Raw genomic sequence first — 20,021 nt, forward strand, 5'->3', positions numbered from 1 at the left:
CATAGAGAATATGTGCATTTTCTTTAATGTGATAAATACTAGAGGATGTACATTGGCCATCATTTGCTCACAAAACTACTGGAAAATGTCTATTACTTTGTAAAGGATAAGGCCCAGATGTGAAATAGATTTTTTCCTATTTTTTTTTTTTCTGCTTGCTGACAGGCAATCACCCACAGAACATCTGAAGCTCCCCAACAATACCAGTGTACCCAGTATACAGGGACACACCCATTTGGAAAAATGCTGCTCAAAATGGAATTATGCTCTATTCTTTTCTAAATGACTATCCTATATTGTTTAAACCCAGCTATGTGTAGTCCCAGAAATCTATTAGTCATCATGATTCTTGAAATCCAGTGACCTGAATCCTGAATGTCTCATTTGTCCCTTATTCATCACATCACAATTAAAACCTGCCTTTCTGTGACTGTCTGCCTCCTATATTCAGTGGTGTCAGAGTCCAGTACTGTTTGACTGGTTGTTTTTAGATATTTCACACAAGGAGAGCTTAATGTTTAGCATCAAATTTACTTATATGAAGATAGTTGGCATTCATAAGAAAGTAATACTGCAATAGTCTGAAATAATATCAAAACATAACAGAGGCATAGAAATATACAGCTGAACCACAACATGAACATGATCCCATTACTGATCCCTGTATCCTCACCAACATGTCGTGACACCCGGTGTCCCCAGTTGCTGTGAAGGAGCATGTGGGTAAAAGCCAACTCAAGCCCATTTCTCTGTTTTATGTTCCTTTCATTAGCTGTGCAGCTTTTATAATTTTTGCTGGGATGATCCATTGTATGGTGGTTTGGCTAGCTCAGAAAACTCTGCTATCTCCTAATTATCATGGGGAACACTGTTTACAGCCTGCAGACACACTGCTACGATGGATGTCTGCCAGAAAGGTCACCCTCCTGTCCCTGCCGTGTTGATACAGGTTCAGTTTTCTCTACAGTGACTCCTTACTTCCTTCCCTGAGCTCATCTTTCCTGCCTGCCCCCTCTCACTCTTCCATTGTGGTGGTCTGTTGTTTGTCACCAGTGGAGAGACCCAGGCTTTTCAAAAGCTGACTCAGACTTACATGGGATCCCTTTTAACTTGTCCCTGTCTCTCCTCTGACTACGGAGGGACTCAGCAGCTGAGCAAACAGTCTTGGCGCTTTTAGACAATTGCTTAGGCAGAATTAACCCAGGCCAATCTGTGTACCCCCAAATAATATCCTGCCACTGGAGAACTGTCTAATAGCTGCTAAAGCAATTTTTTTAAAGCTGATCAAGTCTTTTTTCCCTCTGCATTACAATCACTCTGACCAGTTTATTACATACTTTGTTCTGCTAACAGTACATTATAGCAGGCTATCCCAAGAAATGGTGTGTAAAATCCACTTTGGGATTTGATCAATTGCCGTATTTTTTAGTTTGTTAGACATATATGTCTGTTCATTAAAATATAAATATGCATTCCCCAGTTATGGGCATGTTCACTGTATGTGTGTGTGCTGAACAATTTGTGTGGATGGTAGATGATGAAGATATCATAGAATTACATCACAAGATACATCGCAAGTTATGCTACACTGTAAGAAGTGTGTGAGCAGCATAGGGAATTTTCATATCTCTTTGCATTGAAATAGATGCATATTTTATTTAGTACTTTTCCTGGATTATTCACTTAAATAATAGTCAAAATCTGCTGGAACAATTTGTTTGCCTGCTAAGTATGAAGAAGCTGATTGGTGTGAACTCAATTTTGCTCCAAACATAAGGAGTTCTAGTCAACTGAAAATCCACAAGTGTTATAATAAGCAGAAAAAGGTTGTTGATTGTTTATTCTGTTCTTTCATACCACATTTCAAAATGTGGTATGTGCAAAATACACATTTCAAAATTTTTACTTCCTGCTTATGTAAGAACAAAAATTCTTGTGCTGTTAATTCCCTCTGTCCAAATGTATATAACAGCATAACAACAGGAAAATGACCTTTTTGTATGTATTGGAAGCGGCAGCATCATTAAAATTGATATTGATTAAGTCCTTAACTGATTCTGATTACATTAAATCGAACTATATCTGCATACATCTTTTTTATCAGTCACTAAAATTATTGTGAAATGTCACACATTTCACATTGCAGAACTATGAAGTTATGAATAAGCATTATTTTGTTTGAAGTTATTAGTTTCCATAAAAAGAGTACACAGCAACAGACAAAATCTTCTCAAGTTCTGTTATTTATGATTATATATAAAATCTTGTTTTCTCAAATGATGTGGCTTGACAAAATGGGTTGTCATGATGGTATAAATATAACTTCTCATAACCACCTTTATCATATTTTATCTCCTGCAAAATTTTCATTTTACATATACTTTTAAATCATGTAAATATGAAATTATGGATTTGCATTCATACTAGTTATACAGGTGGCTTTTCAAATTTATTTGAAGGTATTGTCTGGTACAAGTACGTGATTATTTTAACATTAGTGGCTTCCAAAGTGCCCACGTGTGAAATAGTCCAGATATTGGGTCCACACTTCTAATGATTACCTATTTTTATCTTTGCACCTCATCCCCAGTTAACATTTTCTTTCTGGGTACAAAAACCCCTGCATGTATAATCCTGATATCAAGTAGACTTTTCTAGTTTCCTAGATCTCACTGGGACTTAATTTTTCCTTCTTGCATTTCTGTGTAGTTGGCAGCCTTATTATGCCAACAAAGGTCTCTTGATATATGACATGTTTATTCAAACCTTAGCCACAGATGCTTTCAGAGATTTTGCCATTCAACACCTGGCTGTGCATCATTCCAGGAGGTGCTGGGAATCTGGCTTACTGCAAGTCACAGCAAATCTTCCTGGCCTTTTGCAGACAAACCTACACTCACTTTACGTGTGCTCGGAGCTGGCTAAAGGCCAGCCAACTTCAACCTGAAAGCTGTGCATCTTTGTTAGCACAGCGCTGTACTCTTATTAGGATTACTAAAGTAGCTTGAGCTCACATCCCTCAGGTCAGGATTGGCTGGCATCTATCCAGCTTGGAGCTTGGGTAGAAGAATCTCTCAAAACCCAGAGGTTTTAAGAAAAATTCTGAAAGTTGGAGTTTCATATGAATGTTACACAAATACATAAAAACAAAATATAAAAGCTCAAACCCCAACAAAAACAAAGCAAGACATCCAAGGGCTAAATTTATGTCTGATTTATGTCCAATTGTTATTTCAATGTAGTCATGATTTAAAGAGTAAGTAAAAAAAGCCTGTCTAATTCAATATAGATGTTAGAAACCACTGCTTATATTAATATTAGTGTTAGTTTACAGCTATGGCTAAGCATGTAAGTTTTTCCCAATGCACTTCAAGGACTTATAATACTGAATTTTGTTTAATAACGTACGATGCTTGTAATATGTTTTTTTTTGCAATACTCAGATTAAAAAGAATGATCTGTTTGGAGCAGGTAGACACACCGTGGGGGATTTGCTGAGGTCTGAAGCAGCAGCTGTTGGCCAGCTGTGGTAGCTGACAGCATCTCAAACAGCACATACATGGCTGAGAGAGTGAAGGGGTCCTTCTGGACATTGTCGGATCTTCTAATGAAAGAAAAAGGAAATATGTAAGTGAAATGAACTAAAAGCCTTTCAAGAAAGAGTTCAGCTGTTTAGAAAATCAGCCTCTAGCTTAGTGTGCTGACAAGTTTATGGTCCATGCTGTTTGCAAGATAAATCTGTAAGTTAAAAAATTGAGAACATCTCAGACCTCTTCTATGCCTTGAATTTATTTTGCACAGATCTGTGGTGGGCTGTTCCTGGCTGTAATACAGATGGCCATCAAGGCTTCTCTTATCACTCCCCTCCTCAGCTGGACAGGGGAGAGAAAATATAATGAAAGCTCTTGAATTAAGTGATTATGATGATTTAGTGATTATGATGATATGGTACTATACATTGATCACTGTCTGTGATTGATAGTTGACCAGAATGAGGCACAAACTGGAAAAAAAAAAAGAAGTTAAATTCATTAAGCTAATATTATCCTTAGGAGCAAACTGGCAACCTCCTCCTAATATATAGTTAATTATATAAAAATATTATTTTATTATCTTATATATTACTTATATTATATTATATTATATTATATTATATTATATTATATTATATTATATTATATTATATTAATTATACTAAAATATATTATATATTCTTGAAATTCAATATAGAACATAATTTAGTTCAAAAATATCTATAAGTTACATAAAAATAGTTATATAAAATCGATTAAATATTACAGATGAGAAACATTTTTAAAATCTTGACAATTTTTAAAAATTTATTTTCCCAGGGTTTGAGTATATTACATCCATTTAAAATAAATATACATATATAGTTCCTCAAAGAAGATAAAAGAAAGAAAGATAAGACACTCCTCTTACTTGGCAATAGATTTTGTTTACATATAGAAAATTAAAGTAAAACCCAAGTGAAAAAGCAAATTGAGTATAACCATGCCTGGGAAGAAAATCTTACCCATAAACCTAAATTTTATTGAAGAGCCAATTTTTACCTAATATTTGGTAAATAGTTGTTGTAATTAGTATCTCTTTTTCTCTGGAAACAAAGAAGCTTCTGTTGATATTCAGATTTCTGTCATCTCGTATGAGTTTTAAAATTACCCAACTACTTTTCTTCAGAGGAAAAAAAATAAACTTCATTCCTATGGTGCAGTAACCAGTAGTTTAAATTTTTCTTTTTCAATAAACTAGTGAAATTCCAGAATAGTGGTGGAATAATTGTCACAGCTTGAGAACTGAGAAATCTGAGTTCATTTCTGTGCTTTATTCTGACTTCTTTTCAATTTCTTTCTTCAACATAATTGTTTTAAAGGTATATTTAGTTTTCAAACTTTGCCAAAGGGAATTAGAGTGTTTAAAGTCACTGATAACAACCATCCTACTTCCCTCCTTTAAGGATTGATAAAGCTTTTAAAAACAGTTGACCTGGTAGATCTATATCAGAATGTCTAAAGGTCTCAGAAACTGTTTCTTGCTCTGAACAAGGGCTTTGAATTCATACACTTGAATGACACTTGGCAAAATTCATCTAAAACAAGAGAAAGTAGGGGTTCCAGGGCAAGATAGGCACATGCCTTTTGTGGTGAGCAACACACTCATTTGATAATATTGGAGGCTGCTTAGGAAGTCCTTATTATGTCTTCTGGCTTTTAATATTGCTGCCATATTTTAAAAGCACTCTAGTAAATAAATAAAATAACAAAATGTGGCACATTTTTATTTAATATTTTCTAAGGTGTCCAAAACTGTGATATTACAGAAATAATCCTGTTTGTAGTTGAGGTCTGCATTTTCACTGGATAGAGACCTTTTTAAATAGATGCATTGAAATTTCAGGACCTTAAACTGAAAATTTATTTGAATGAAGAGCAGAAGATTTTGTCTTGATTAAGTCAGAGAATATAGGTTGCATTAATATTGTTCTCTGTGAATGCTGCCAGTTGAAAAAAAAAAAAAAATCAGTGTTATTTGGTGACTCAGTCCTATTCTGAAAACAAATTAGTAAGATCAATAATGAGTAATGTGTATTTCTGGGATGTGTTCTGAATACTTTGACCCAAGTTTTTTTTCTTGACTTGACTTTCACTTTGTTTCATCTACGTTTGTTGAAAAGATGTATTCTAATGAAAAGTGCATCCTAATACTCAAAATTAAGTAAGAAGAGGCCAAAAAAGTATAAGTAAAAGACTATGCTACTATAGTATTCACAATATTGGGCATATTAGAATTTTGTGTTATTGTGTGTAAAGCTCAGCAGTTCAGGTGAAGTTGCTGTTTCTAAGCTGTTTTAGAGTGTTTACAGCAGATTCATAACAGTATGGGATTGCCAGCATCAAATCCCAAATGGCAAATCCACAACTTTTCCCAAACCTATTCCAGTGCTTCACAGGACTTGTGATAAACTTTCCCTAATAATTCGTATTTTAGGGTTTCAGCTCCTTTGTGAAGGATCTTTTGTATAATCAGTCAAATTAGGCCTTATGCTATAGGGAGGATGCTTAAGAAAAAAGAAAAAATATTTTTCATTTGTAAATGAATGGTTTTTAATGGTCAAAATACTGTTGTTTCAACAGTTATTTTACTGACAGACTACAGTCTCCTAAGGAAAATATAAAATCTGGGGAGGAAACCCCACGGTCTGAAGAATGGAGTTAAGATGTTGATACTAAGGGCCACTTATACAATAGCTCTAGCTCCCAGAGAGGGGAGATAATTATCAGTGGCACTGATTTAAAATTAAAAAAAAGCACAACCCCCTTCATATCAGAAGTTTGCATGGCTATTCATGTTGCTCCATCTATTTATTGCTTGACTTTATATGGCACTTCCTCTTTAAACTGCTTGCCAAGTTTTGTTGCATCTCTGGCTATTAAATGCCTATTCCAGGGATAGGACTGTGGAACAGCTGAATTCCAGCTCAACCACCAACCTCTTTGGGCTTCACAGTTTGAAGGATTTGGCTGTTTTGTATGCAGTAAGCAATCTATTAAGTGCTATCAGAACATGTGTAATGGATTAGGATGCATTAGAAAATACCAAGCCCCAAACCAAACTAAACCACCAACACTAAACAAAATAAAACTGGCAAATTTTTCTGCTTCCTTTAATTCAACAGTTAGAAACACACTACCAGGGTAGGGAGTAGGTTAATTTCTAATGACATGGGCTTCAGGGCTGCTGCTCATCTCAAAATCCACTGGGATGTAGGCCCTTGCAGGCATCACAAACACACTTTTTAGTCAGTCTTACTTATATTTCTTTAGGTTATTTGGAATAATTTGAGATTTATGAATTGAAAAAATGTTTCACGAATGACCATGGGCCTCTGGCCTAGTGATTAGGATGGCTTGCTAGGAATTAGATGTCTTAGTTCCTGCTGTCATGCACATTTCAACATTTTATCCAGGAAGTGTAAAAGAAAGGCTATGTACTTTTATGTAAAGATATGGGAACTTTTATCTTCCTTCATTTCCTCCCCAACTATTTAAAACAAACACAGTCCTTTTCTCTGTAATCAAATTAGTCTATAGGTGAATGGCCAACTGATGTGACTAACACTCTGTCAACAGAGAGAAGTTCCTGTTACCAGCTGTTTCTTGTGTTACAGCATGAAATAAATCTGAGGCACATCAATCACTTGAATCATTATGCTTAATCCTATCAGTGGACAATGAAGTAAACTCCACAGAATTGATAGAATTAATAAAAAACAACCCACTTAAGAGAAATATTTTTAAGGTGACTTGAAATTTATGTGCATTGATCAACATGAAATGATGTTTAGCTTGAGAAACATAATCATTTTTGTGACTGTGCTGGTTATTGTGAATCCTTTTTTAAAGCTGCTTTCTCTCCCTCCAGAGATTTTGCATAAGAAATGAGTCTGTAGTTTTCCTGACATCAGCCAATGACCTAAACCTTATGACTAAAATGTCACTGTAACACTGCTGTAGTGTGGAAGAACTATTTTCCAGTTGCTTGTTCACTGTTAAATAAGGAATACATAAAGACACAAGTGAAACCCAAGTCCCATGATACTGAGGCGTGGTTTTAGCTCTCAGTGAAATTTATCACTGTTACAATGCTTTTAAAATCCAGCCATTTTTTCATAAATATTCTGACCATTTAATGATACACAACAGGGCTACTTGAGTTTGGCTTAGTATGTAGATCATAGCAGAAATGAGCTGTATGCACATGTTTATGCATACAAATATGTAACTATATGGAGAAACTGTGTATATTTTTTGCAACACAGAGTTCACTTAGTATTTTCAGACATGCAATATTTGCTGTAGGGTACTGTTTTCCTGAAGAATATTTCTTAGCAACACTTCAACTGCCCTTTCTTGTCTTCCTTTGACAGTGTTTCCCATACAGAAAATAGCCTGCTTGACTTATATTATCCTTGAACCCCTCGTTGCCTACTTGACATTAATTTCTCTAACCAAGGCAATATCACAAGTGAAGTTAAAAATCAAATCTCTGAGAATAGCCTTATCTAGATTGATTCTCTTTTCAGACTGCATACTAAGCAGTCACACAGAGCTTCCAAATTTATAATAGATGATAGACTTATTCTCCTTTTGATCCCAAAGGAAGAAAGTGGAACCCTTCTTTTCCTTGCTTCCAGCATTTCATTGCAATCTACATAAGTTTCTTATAAGTTTTGTCCTTCAATTTGTCTGGTTCTGAATATTTCAGTAAATTAAATACTTTGGGCTTCTTTAGAAACAAAAGGGAAGATAAATCTTGTCATTATCTGTCCTGTTTTCTAGAAAGCACTGAACTGTGTGTTCCAGAAAAAAATGACAAGTTCTTTGACATTTTATTGATGCTCAGGTATACAGTTCCAATTACTGAAATAGCTGGACATATCATAATGTTTAACTCCTGTCTTTTCATAGAGCTAACCATGATACAAGTTAATGAAAATTCTAATGACTTTAGAATGGAAAACTGAAAAATGGAGAGAGTAATAAGCTTGCTTCAGGAAGCTTACTACTTCAGAAAGAAGTACCCCAAGGGTAAGGCAGTCTAATTTGAGTTTAGTTATTTAAAAGTTCAGTATTGTTTCCAGACTGGTTGTCTAGGGGGCATATCTGATGGAGAGGACAAGTCGTCATTTCATCCTACACTATTGCTTTATTTCCCACAGGTGGGCCTTCTTTTTTCTTTCTTTTTCCATACTCTGTAGGAAATAGATGCTTAGGCAGTAGATGCCTAATTTTTAAATAACTAAGTAGGTGAAGTACAGTTGCTAATTATTTTTTAATATTTTTTCTTCTAATGGGGGTCATTCTCAGGGTAAACATTTGTGGTATTTGTCTAAAGGCTGTATTTTGTTAAGATTTGATTGAATGGGAGTCATTGCCACATTTTTATTGTAATTTTTTCACAATGGGGCCAAACAAAGAACAATTACAGTGATTCATATGACAACAAAACTGAACCAAGTACCTGGAAATATGATCTTCATAAAATTTAGTTAAAATATTTTTACCACTGGAGTCCTATGAACCTTTTCCCACTGAAGAGAAAATAAATGTATTTACATCCATTAATTTCTATCTAAAAGAAAGCAATAACTGAATGTGATAAGTAAAATTTGTAAAAAGACACAAGAAGGGGTGTTTAGGAAGAAAGAGAAACTCAAAAGTTTAATAAAGCTCTTAAACCTCCAATACAATCCCTATCTTTAAAAACTTAAACATTGTCTGTGTCAGCTTTCTTAGCTCATGTATTTATTGACTGTACCCACAAAAGATAAAGAGTGAGTTCATCTATTTAAAGAAACATTAAAAGATGGCTCCATATGACACATGAATGCAAGAACTGTTGGGCTGAAATGTTGCACACAACACGGAAGGATCCTTGAATGTGTTTTTATCCCTGATTATGTCCCCTGTGCCATGATATGCTTTGTATATAGTGTTTACATTTTTCCTATTCTGTTAGATATTAAAAATGTGCATATAAAACATACTTTTGTGATACTGATATAATTTTGTCTAACAGAATTGGAAATAAAGGACACAAGTCTTAATAGGCCAGTCCAGATAACTGCATAGTGACTTCCCAGAATATCCTTCAGCCTTCTCCAGAAATTTGTAACTCAGAGGTTCAGCTCATTACTCTGCTACCAAGAGCTTCTGAAACTGAAGTTCTTCATGCATATGCCACTATCTTTGAATACAACTTTATTTAATGTCCATATTCTTTGTGACCTGTCCTGAAATACTTTAAAAAATATCCATCATGGCTCCCATGGAGGGTGAAAAGCATCAAAGGTTAAGGCAACTGTACTTGTCTTTGATATAAGATTAGTTAAGCACTATTGCAAAATGAGAAGTTACTTTACTGTGATTGCTAAAATATGGCATTGTACAAAATGCTTAATTTCCCATGAAGATTAAGTAACACTAGCACATAACTGGCATTATAGTATAATACTTGTTTCTATTATTTCATAAAATAAAGTGTGCTGTAGAGCTTCTGATACATAGCTCTGTATATGTTCTTCTTAGGAGCTATTCACAGTGCTCTGAGAGCCGGCAGTGTGGGTAGTTTGAAAATCAGGGAATGGAAATGCTTCCAGCAAAGATGCTGTGAATAATAAAGCTGTGAAATGAAACAAAGTTATGGGTTAACTGCTAAACAAACTTCTAGTTGCTGAGAAAATTTTTCTCCAATCCAAACTGTGGAGTAATCTGACTGATTTTCTTTCCACACAGATGTATATGATGTAACTGCACTTGAGTAAGTTGTAAAAGTGCTTGAATGAAGAGGCAATTACACCCTCAGGAATCTCCTCAGGAAAATGTTATATTCTCCAAGACTTGGTAGTATTGAAAATGAGAACAGAGTACACTGAAGTGTATTATTTGGGGGAAGAAAAACCAAACCAACAACATCAAAACAGCAAACAACAGAGAACCCCCTCCCGTCATCCTGCCCCCTCCCGCAATTAGTATTAAGCACATAGGCTTCAAAAAACATTGAAGATAAAAATGTCATCTGTTGTATATGAGTCATTGAGTCCTAGTGTGTATCATCATCATTTATCCATATTTAGATAAATTAGGAAGACAAAAGGAGTCCAGAACCACAGAGATGGATTGGCCATTTACACTTATTTATTAATAATTCACCAATATTTTGCTAACACTGGGTGTACTCAAACAACAGAGAAGGACAGTATAAAACAGCTTTTTCATGTGGGATTTAAGTCTTTAGAATAAACAAGAAAAAAAATCTATTGAGTGGCTCATGTCAATGAATTTGCTGAAATAGCACTTCATTCTTATCATTGCACAGTGACTTAGGTTGATTCCTTCATGTGACCTTTTTTTGCTGAATTACCTTTTTTCTTTTATCCATAATTATATCCAAGTTAATTATCTGCTTGATAATCCTTCACCAGAACTTTACTCTCATTTTGTGCTAATTTTCCATAAATGACCTCAGAAAAAAAACCCAAACCATTCAATAGCAAAGAACAGATTGTAAAAGTGCACTTTTGACATAATTTGTAGTAGTTTACTTCTTATGAGGCTGTGAGATAAACATTGACTGTGTCAGGTATCAGTCCCAAAATTATCAGGTGCATTCCAGGTCCCAAGGACCCTTTGGTCTCTGCATTGAAGCATTATGTTGAACAAAATATGGCATGTCATACTTCTGTCTTCAGGGTTTGATGTTCTATATAATGCCACAGTTGCACAATCCTTTTGTCATTTCCAAGCAGAAATATTTTAGTATCCTATAGGGGAAGCAGGTTTCTCAATTTTACACTAATTAGGCTTGACAGCTTTGTATTTTCAAGTTGCTTGAATTGTTTTTCCAAGGTAATTCCTTTTGTTTTGCCAGCTATTTGCTATAAACATTTATGTGCTTGTTTATGGTAATTAATATCTCTCATTTCCTTGCTCCATTAAATGAAGGTACAGTAGAATTATTACGGTTGTTAGAAGACTTCCAGAATGCTACAAGAAGAAGGCGATACTGTTGTCCTCATTTATATAGATTTAGTGCACTTGCATATGTCTGCTGTTTAGTTATTTTCTAATGTAATAAGAATTTATATTCTCAATTTAAACATGTGACTTACCCAAGGCACCTAGTTTATATGAAATATCTGTCTCAAAGCTCTTCTTTTCTCTTCGACAGACCTTGCAATTACTAGAACACATTTATTTTTTAAGATGCCTTACAGACATGTTTGGAATGCTTTTTGGGGGATTCATTTTGCATCACATATAAGAATAGTGTCTCTGTACAGAAAATAGCAACATACTGCAGGGATAGGTACAGGAAGATAGCTATTACAGTGATTAACATTAATTGACAAGAAGACAAATTTCAATAGCATCTTTCGAGTGAGAATTATTCAAAAGTTTTGGAATTTTTGAAACAGTATAAAATTTGCTGTGCTAGAAGAAAGCTTTGAAAAAAATGAATTTTTAATATGTAGGTTACATTTTTTCTTCTGAAGAAAATGTAGTTTTTAATAGAAGATGCATTATCTGCAAAAAAGGATAATCTGACTTAACAGACACATCCTGTAGAAGATTTCAGATGCATAGTGAAACAATCCTAAATACATGTGCCATGCATGGCAACTGGAGATCAGTTGATGCTTTTGAAAGTCTCTAGAGGGAGACCTGTCTGCCTGAGGAAGCTTTTGGGACATCATTAGCACTTCTTAACGCCTATTAAGAATTAATTTTTAGAAGACACAGCCACCATTAAAACTATGACCAACTGGTTTCCTACCACATATAGAATCCTCTCAAAAATTTTAGTGTTCAAACAAAGGCTGTGATGGAATGTTGGGATTTATGAGCTTTAGAGGAGTGCAAAAATATTTTGTAGGATTAGAACATAATGGAAATTATTCATGATAAAATATTTTGTACTGTTAAAAATAAAAAATAGGACTGGGCCATACTTGGAAATTCATTGAAATATATACTCTGAAAGACTCTTTTATTAATACATATTTCAGTTTTATTTGTTTTATTCATGTGAACCTAGTTTCAAATAGCTATGTTAAAATGGAATATCTATTTTAAAAACACTATTTCAAAAACATGTCACTTAGTCTCCAAATGTAGAAAAATCTTAAGGTTGATCTGCTATTTTTTGGTTTTTTTTAACAAGGCAGGTCTGGTCAAGGCTAAAAAATTATATGCCTATCTTTTTGAAGACATGTTTTAGTCTAAGTAATTACACAAGCATATTTTTTTTCTGAAGCACGAACAGTAGTACAACTTTACTTCATTTTTTTCCACTCTTCATGTTTAAATAGTGTTTCTGCAATCTGTTTTTTTAAAACAGATACTAAATTGCAGGTCTAAAAATAAATTCTCATTGAAAAATTCAAATGCATTTTGTTTTATATTTTAGTTTACTGAAATTTTTATCAATTAAATGTATTGAAAAGGGCTAGGGGAGGTGGGATCTGTCCTAGAATAAGTACTGCCTCTGATAGCTAGGTGTAAGATACTTTTTACAAACTTTCTGAAGCTAATTTTGCAATATCTACTCTTAAAAAAACTACGTTAACACTAAAAAATAGCCAGCACATCTGTCTAAGTTTCAAGTGGTTTTTATTATTGCAGTGATTCTTTGATTTGTTCATCTTTGGTAATTAAAATTTACACCACTGAATACTTTTACTCATTTGTTGCTGCATATGTTTATTTTTTACTTGTATTCAGGTAATTGTTAATTTCTCAATTAACATTACCCAGAATTTTTTTTAAATCCCCAGCCATAATGAAGATGCTAACGGCAGGTGTAAACCAGTAATTATCAACAATCATAAAGCAAGCAAACTGAGTTATTAAAAATCATATCCCATGTCTGAAATAAAACAAAGTGTACTGGGCACACTGTGCTATTTTACCATTCTTAAACACAGTGAAACTATATAAACACAGGTGCTTGCTCAAAACTTGTTAAGTGCCAACAAGCTAAGTTCTGAAGTAATTTAGAATTTAATTAATGTGAGAAGCTGAACAAAACAAATCCCTTAACAAGGCTGGTACATGAAGGCTTACTTTTAAAAACTAGAGGATAGAAATAAGAAAATCCATTTAATGAAGGAGAGAACATTCTGCATAAGTTGTACCTTGGTTACTGTATCAATGGCAGTTAAAGGATATGAAAACAGGGAAGATAAATAAGTATATTATTTTAAAAGTTTGGTCTCTTCAGCATTATATTCTCATCCTATGGATCTTCCCAAAGGACCTGGTGGAAGCAAGCACTTACTTTAAGACAAGTTCCCTAGCATTTCAGTGCTTACTTCAAGCGGATGAGAACCAGCACTGCATCATTTACACCAAATTGGTTTCAAATGCAGAAAATCAGGTGGGTGGAGAGAGACTTCTCCATTGTTACCCGATGAGGAATTTGTGGTTGTTTACTGTGGTGGAGACTACTCTAATGCGCTAAGACTTCATTTGAGATGAAATATCAAAAATGAAGATGTGAATTCTAGTGCTACAAAGTGATTAGCAAAATGAGCTTTGTCAGGCAGTGTGTCTGTACAGCTGCAGCAGCTCTGGCTGCACTGGGTGTCCTACAGCTGTGTGACTGCCTGACACACACCAGCATGTCAGAGATAAGGCAATGTAGGGCAGTGTAAGCCTTTCACAACCAAAACAGTTGTCTCAGTTTCATGACCCTGTAACTTGACAACTTCCTGAGTAGATCTTGATAGTGGCAATTGACCCAAGCACTGAAAAGCACAAGAATCACACAGAATCATAATCAAGGTTGGAAGAGACCTTTAAGATCATCTAGTCCCACTGTCAAAGTAGCAGCATTATCACCATAAACAATATCCCCCAGTGTCATAGCCAGACTCCTCTCCAACACTTCCAGAGGTGATGACTCTACCACCTCCCTGAGCAACTTATTCCAATGCCCAGCTACTCTTTCAGTGATTTGGGATATTTTTATATCTAATCTGAACCTCTCTTGGCACATCTTAAGGCCATTTTGTCTTTCACTCAAGACATGGCAGAAGAAACTTTCACTGCAACCTCCTTTCAGGTAGTTGTAGAGAACAATGAGGTTCCCTCCAAGTCTTCTCCAGACAGTTTCCCCAGCAGCTCCTTATAGGAAGTTTTTGAGACCCTTCATAAGCTTTGTTGCCTTTTCTGGGACATGTTCCAGTACCTCAATGTCGTTTTGATGTGACTGCCCAAAACTGAACATAGGATTTCAGGTGAGGCCTCACCAATACAGAGTACAGAGGGACAATCAGTGCTTGGACACCTGGACACACACTGGTTCATGTTCAGCTGTGCATCAGCCAGCACAAGTTCAAGTCCAGGTTCTTTTCTGATGATTAATTCTCAAGCCACGCTTCCTTGAGCCTATTGTGCTGCATGAGGTTGCTGTAAACCAAGTGCAGGACTCAGCACCTGGCCTGGCTCCACCTCATGCCATTGTCCTTAGTCCATTGTTTGAATCTTTCCAGATCTCTCTGCGGAGCCTTCCTACCCTCCAGCGGACCAATACTCCCACCTAATTTGGTGTCATCTGTGAGCTGACTGAGGCTGTATTAGAGCCACTTCTCCAAACCATCAGTAAAGGTGTTCAACAGGACAACCCCAATCCTGAGGAACACCACTGGTGACCAGAAGAAAGCTGTGACAGGTGGTGGTGGTAGCAGTTGAAAGAGATACATCAGGATGGAGTGACCAGCTAAACTTGCTGAAGTGTAGAATACCACCAAGTCTCTTGGGAGAGGCTTGACTGCCAGTGCACTTAGGGATATTCTGGAAAATAACTTTTCTGTCATAGTATACCTTCCATTACTTTAATCTCCCACTTGTAACGTGGTCAAAGTGCCTAAAAGTAGCTCAAAAAGGAAAATCATAATCAGTTGTTGACCATAAATATGATGTATTATTTGTCATTACAAGATAATACAGATTATTTTGTGGTGGAAGGATATACATGTACAGATCTTTCTGAAGCACCCATGCAAAATGGCTGAATAATACAAGAATTGTATTTGTATTTGTAATTGTATTTGTTACTTCTAGTAGCTTTTCCAACTGCATGTACCAAGAAACTGGTGATAGCAAATAAAGCATGATTTTCTCCTATCAAAGATCTTGAGAGAATCAAAAGTAAACCCCACCAATTGTATTCATAAATACAATGGAGAGTAATAGGCAATTTATATGAATATTCATATATTGAGCTCAGAAAATGGGCACCTTCTTATTCATCACTTTAAAACATGTTTATAGAATACAAATATATTGGTTCTTGGGGTTTTTTTCCTAATGCTGATGAAAATGAATAGTACTTGGGGACCAAGTCTGCCTATTAAAGTGATGTGATACATTACCATGCTTGTACAGAAATGAGCACAGATGGCGGGTCTATTATTTCTCTAGCAAGAAATTTGTCATTTTTTTTTCCCCAGGATTCAAATTTGAGTAACACTTGCTTAAGTCACACTACCTCTGTAGGGATCCTTAAAATATTTTTCCCATTACTTGTACATTAGGGGTTAGAGAAACAGCAAGTGATTAATGCCATATGAAAACTTTAAAATGAATGAACTCTCTCAAACCAAGAGTCTGAGATTTTTATATTTCCTCCCACCCCTAAATAAAGGGAAACAAATTTTGCATGTAAATGTGAGTCTACAGGGATGAAGTTTTGTGTACCATGTTCAGATTCCCAATAGCCTGTTTAGCTTTGACAGATCATTTAATTTACATTAGAATACTTGAAGATGTTAGATTTATAGACATTTGTTAATTAAACTAAATTATGTAGAGTATGAAAGAACTTATGAGTAATTTATAATTTTGTAGGCAAAAGATACCATTTCAAGACAGAGTAGATTAAACAAAAATATGTTGACTTTCATAATCTTACTTTTATGATAAAAATCAACAAAGCAGTATTTCATAAGGTTTTGTCAATGCCTTATTATACACCTGAAGAAAGAAAAATGCCTTATGCCTTTCAGTATGCCTTATGACTTGTCAGAGCATATAATTACAACAAACTCAAAGTTAAATGAGAGTTTTTAATGTCAATTGGTCAAAGCTGGATCACCTTGCAGCAAAAGCAAATTTAATATGGGTTAGGAAGAAAAACGCAAACATATATATTCATTTACTTCAATACATTGAGGGTGCTCACATTTGGGTATTCATTACACACTGTCTCCACCACTCCTTCCTCCTCACACTCTTCCAGAGTCCACCCCATGGGAGTCAGCTGTCCATAAAATTGTCTAACTTGGGTCATTATAGGCTGCAGTTCTTCAAAGACTGCTCCAGCCTGGGTCTTTTCCACAGGGTAGAGTATATCAGGAACAGGCTGCTCCAGCGTGGGTCCTTCCAAGGGTCACCTCCTAGCAAACCTGCTCCAGCATAGACTCCTCTCTCCATGGGTCTGCAGGGCTGTTTATCTCATGTTCTCAATTCAGCTGGATTTCAAAAATTAAGATTCATTTAAATGGAATTCGATTTGGAAGAATATTTTGCCCAAAATGTATTTGTGTTGCTTGGCAAAAACAAAGCCCAGGGATGGCTGCAGGAGTGGCTTCTGGGACAGGATTCCAGAAGCCTTCCCCAGAGCAGTGCCAATGCCAGCCTGCTCCAAGATTGACCCACTGTTGGCCAAGTCCAAGCACATCCAGCTCTTAATTTTTTATATGTGATGGTTACTCCCGGTATGTTCCTAGAGGAGAACTCACATCCAGAACCTGGAGGATCAATTTCAAGACTGAAATCTTGGAATACAAAATTTAAAACTCTCAAAGAAGTAAAATATTTTCAAAGCTTGAATAACAACACATCACTTCAAAAGTATAAGGATTTTTTAAAAGAGAAAAATATCAACTCCTTTAAGAGTCAAGGTGGGAATATGGTAAATATCTGGTAAATTTGATTAATCAGAAAACTTTGGAATGTGAAGTGAGTATACCAGTACTGGGTCCAAAGAATTGGTATATAAGGATTGATATTATCTTGTCGCTGTTGAGGCAGGATGGGAATGAGAAGACTGGCTCAGAAGGCTGCTGAAAGTAAGACTCCAATTTATTCAAAATACACCACTCTTTTATACAGAGCTTCGTGAGGACCAACTCCATTGGTCCTGAAGTGAAAACAATCCAAACCATTGGTGCAAAGTGCTTGATGCACAGTGATACAACTTAACTATAAACAATGTGAACAACAAGAGAGATAAAGAATTATTAACATTCTTCTCCAGCTCTTTCCCAGGCTTCTGCCTGGCTAGAAACTCTCCATTTCTCTCTTTGAATATGAGACCCACATTATCTCTATTTACATAAACTTGTATGTTAATTGGGATCTTCTGGAGCCTGTAAGGGACAAAAATGTCAGAAGAATAGGATGAAATATGTCAGTTTCCGCATTCACATGAAAATGTGTCATTTTCACAAACAAGGGTTTGAAGAGTTTGGGGGCAGTCAGTATATTTGTGGAGGTTCTAGGTGGAAGGGTATACTGTTCTGTTTGGAAATGTTGTGAAGAATAAGGAAGCCTACAGGCAGGAGAAAGCAGGGAAAATAAATTCCTTCTGTAGGCCCAGAAAAGGATCATGGGAGCTGTTGGTGAGAGAAAGGTCAGTAGAAAGATGGTGGAAAGGTGCTAAACAGCTCAGAAGAAATAAGAAAAAGTAATACCAAGGTTGTTACTACCAGTACCTTTTGATCCAAATATTTGTTCAATGCAAATGGACTTAAAGATGTGGTATTATCGAGCACTAGTGTGCCCTTGTCACTGTTTCAATGCACGTCACCTCTGCTTCAGCTTCTTACCCTTCCCCACTCTGAGCTGAAAAGAGTTGAAGAGGAATTTAGAGAATGTTGACTCTGAAGAGGTTGGAGAACATGATTGAAACTCCTAATATCAGGTCCATTCTCAAGACAGCATTACTTTCCCAGCTACTTTCTCTCATGTGAAAGAAGGGAGTCAGACCTACAGCAAATACCAGCTGTGCAAGACTTCTGATTTCATTGTAGAAATAGCTGAAAAAGAAATGATAGCCTTGAATGAGTCATTGCCAAATGAGTCATGAGTCATTGCCAAATAATTCTCAGGTGAGTGAAGCTAATAAAATTGTAGTCTAGGGAACTTTCAGCTTCTGCATGATTTATTTCTTCTTGCATGGTTAGTGAAATGAGTACCATTGAATTAAAAAAAGAGAAAGGGTATTCTTTTTCACAGTTATGCTGTTCACAGACGAATGTGCAATAGTCGGGTTTGCAGCATTTGAAAAAAAGGTGTTAATTGAAGAATTCTGAGTGACAGAAAGTGAGAACACAGATTTTTCATGCTGTGAAACAAAACAAGACCACTGGATTAAAAGAATAGACATAACCTTCAAGATTTTTTATGGTGTTATGGTGTGAAGAGAAATTTTGCTGTTGCATTAAACTAGTGTGTTGAGTTAAACCAGTTGTTTTTTCTGGTCACTGCAGCATTGTTCAGCTAGAATGAACTCCTTATTTATTTATATATTTTGTTTTATACAAATTACTGCCAAAGAAATTTTTTGAAGGCTTTCATGTTTGACTAATTTTTTCACACTTAGAATTACCAGAAGTTTTGTTGACCCAGCCCAAATTGCTGCATTAAACAATGGCCCAAGACTAGCAGGCAGACTGTGGATTTTGTGCACACCGCTATATACAAAGCTTTTCCCCATCACGTCAGGCTGGCAAATGGCTCCACTGCTACAAGGCAGCAAAAAAAGCTGTCTGCTGTAAATCAGAGTAACACCTTTTCAAGAATATGAGCCATTCATTTAGTCAGTGTGTACACTTCCTTAGGAATATCCTAAATCTCATTTAGAGTGATATTTAAGTAAAGATCAAGGACAAAATATTGTTATGTGGCAACCTTGTTTTACTGAACTACATTCTTTGTTTAGCATATATGCAAGCTTTTCTGCAGAGTTAAGAGGACCTGTAATGTCTTTCATAAAAGAAATTTGGCAAAATTGGAATGTGCTGTGTTTTCTGTGCTTATATGTGGATATAACAGGCAGGAATTAGATATTTCTTAAATCTTATAAGGTTGTTTCTTTCTTTTCCTTATGGCATAACAGCTGGCAAAATACTTTTGAGACAGAGAGATATAGAGCTATCCTCTTATAAAGTACACTGAAAAAATATAGCATATGGAGAGTATTTGCATAATGTACAGTATTTGTGATGAGAAGGTAGATATTCAGCTTTTCTTGCATAACTTGAGCCTTATATATAATATAGTAAGTTGAATGAAGAATTGCTTCTTAATAAGGTACAGAATCCTGTTTGGTGGTTAGTTTATTTACTGTATTTTGAATTTCAATGTATTATAAACAATGTTCTACTTACTCAAGCACTTCTTTTTTGAATCAGTTTATATCTGTTTTTTTAC

At 35.5% G+C, this 20,021-nt stretch overlaps 1 protein-coding gene across 1 annotated transcript in view; it reads left to right on the top strand.

The window, feature by feature from the left end:
- Window positions 1–20,021, top strand: part of GPC5 (glypican 5) — a 231,515-nt gene that overhangs the window by 161,597 nt on the left and 49,897 nt on the right. The gene's annotated exons all lie outside the window — the stretch shown is intronic.

Source organism: Lonchura striata, chromosome 1 (assembly GCF_050655825.1).
Source record: "Lonchura striata isolate lonStrDom1 chromosome 1, ASM5065582v1, whole genome shotgun sequence".
Lineage (NCBI taxonomy): Eukaryota > Metazoa > Chordata > Aves > Passeriformes > Estrildidae > Lonchura > Lonchura striata.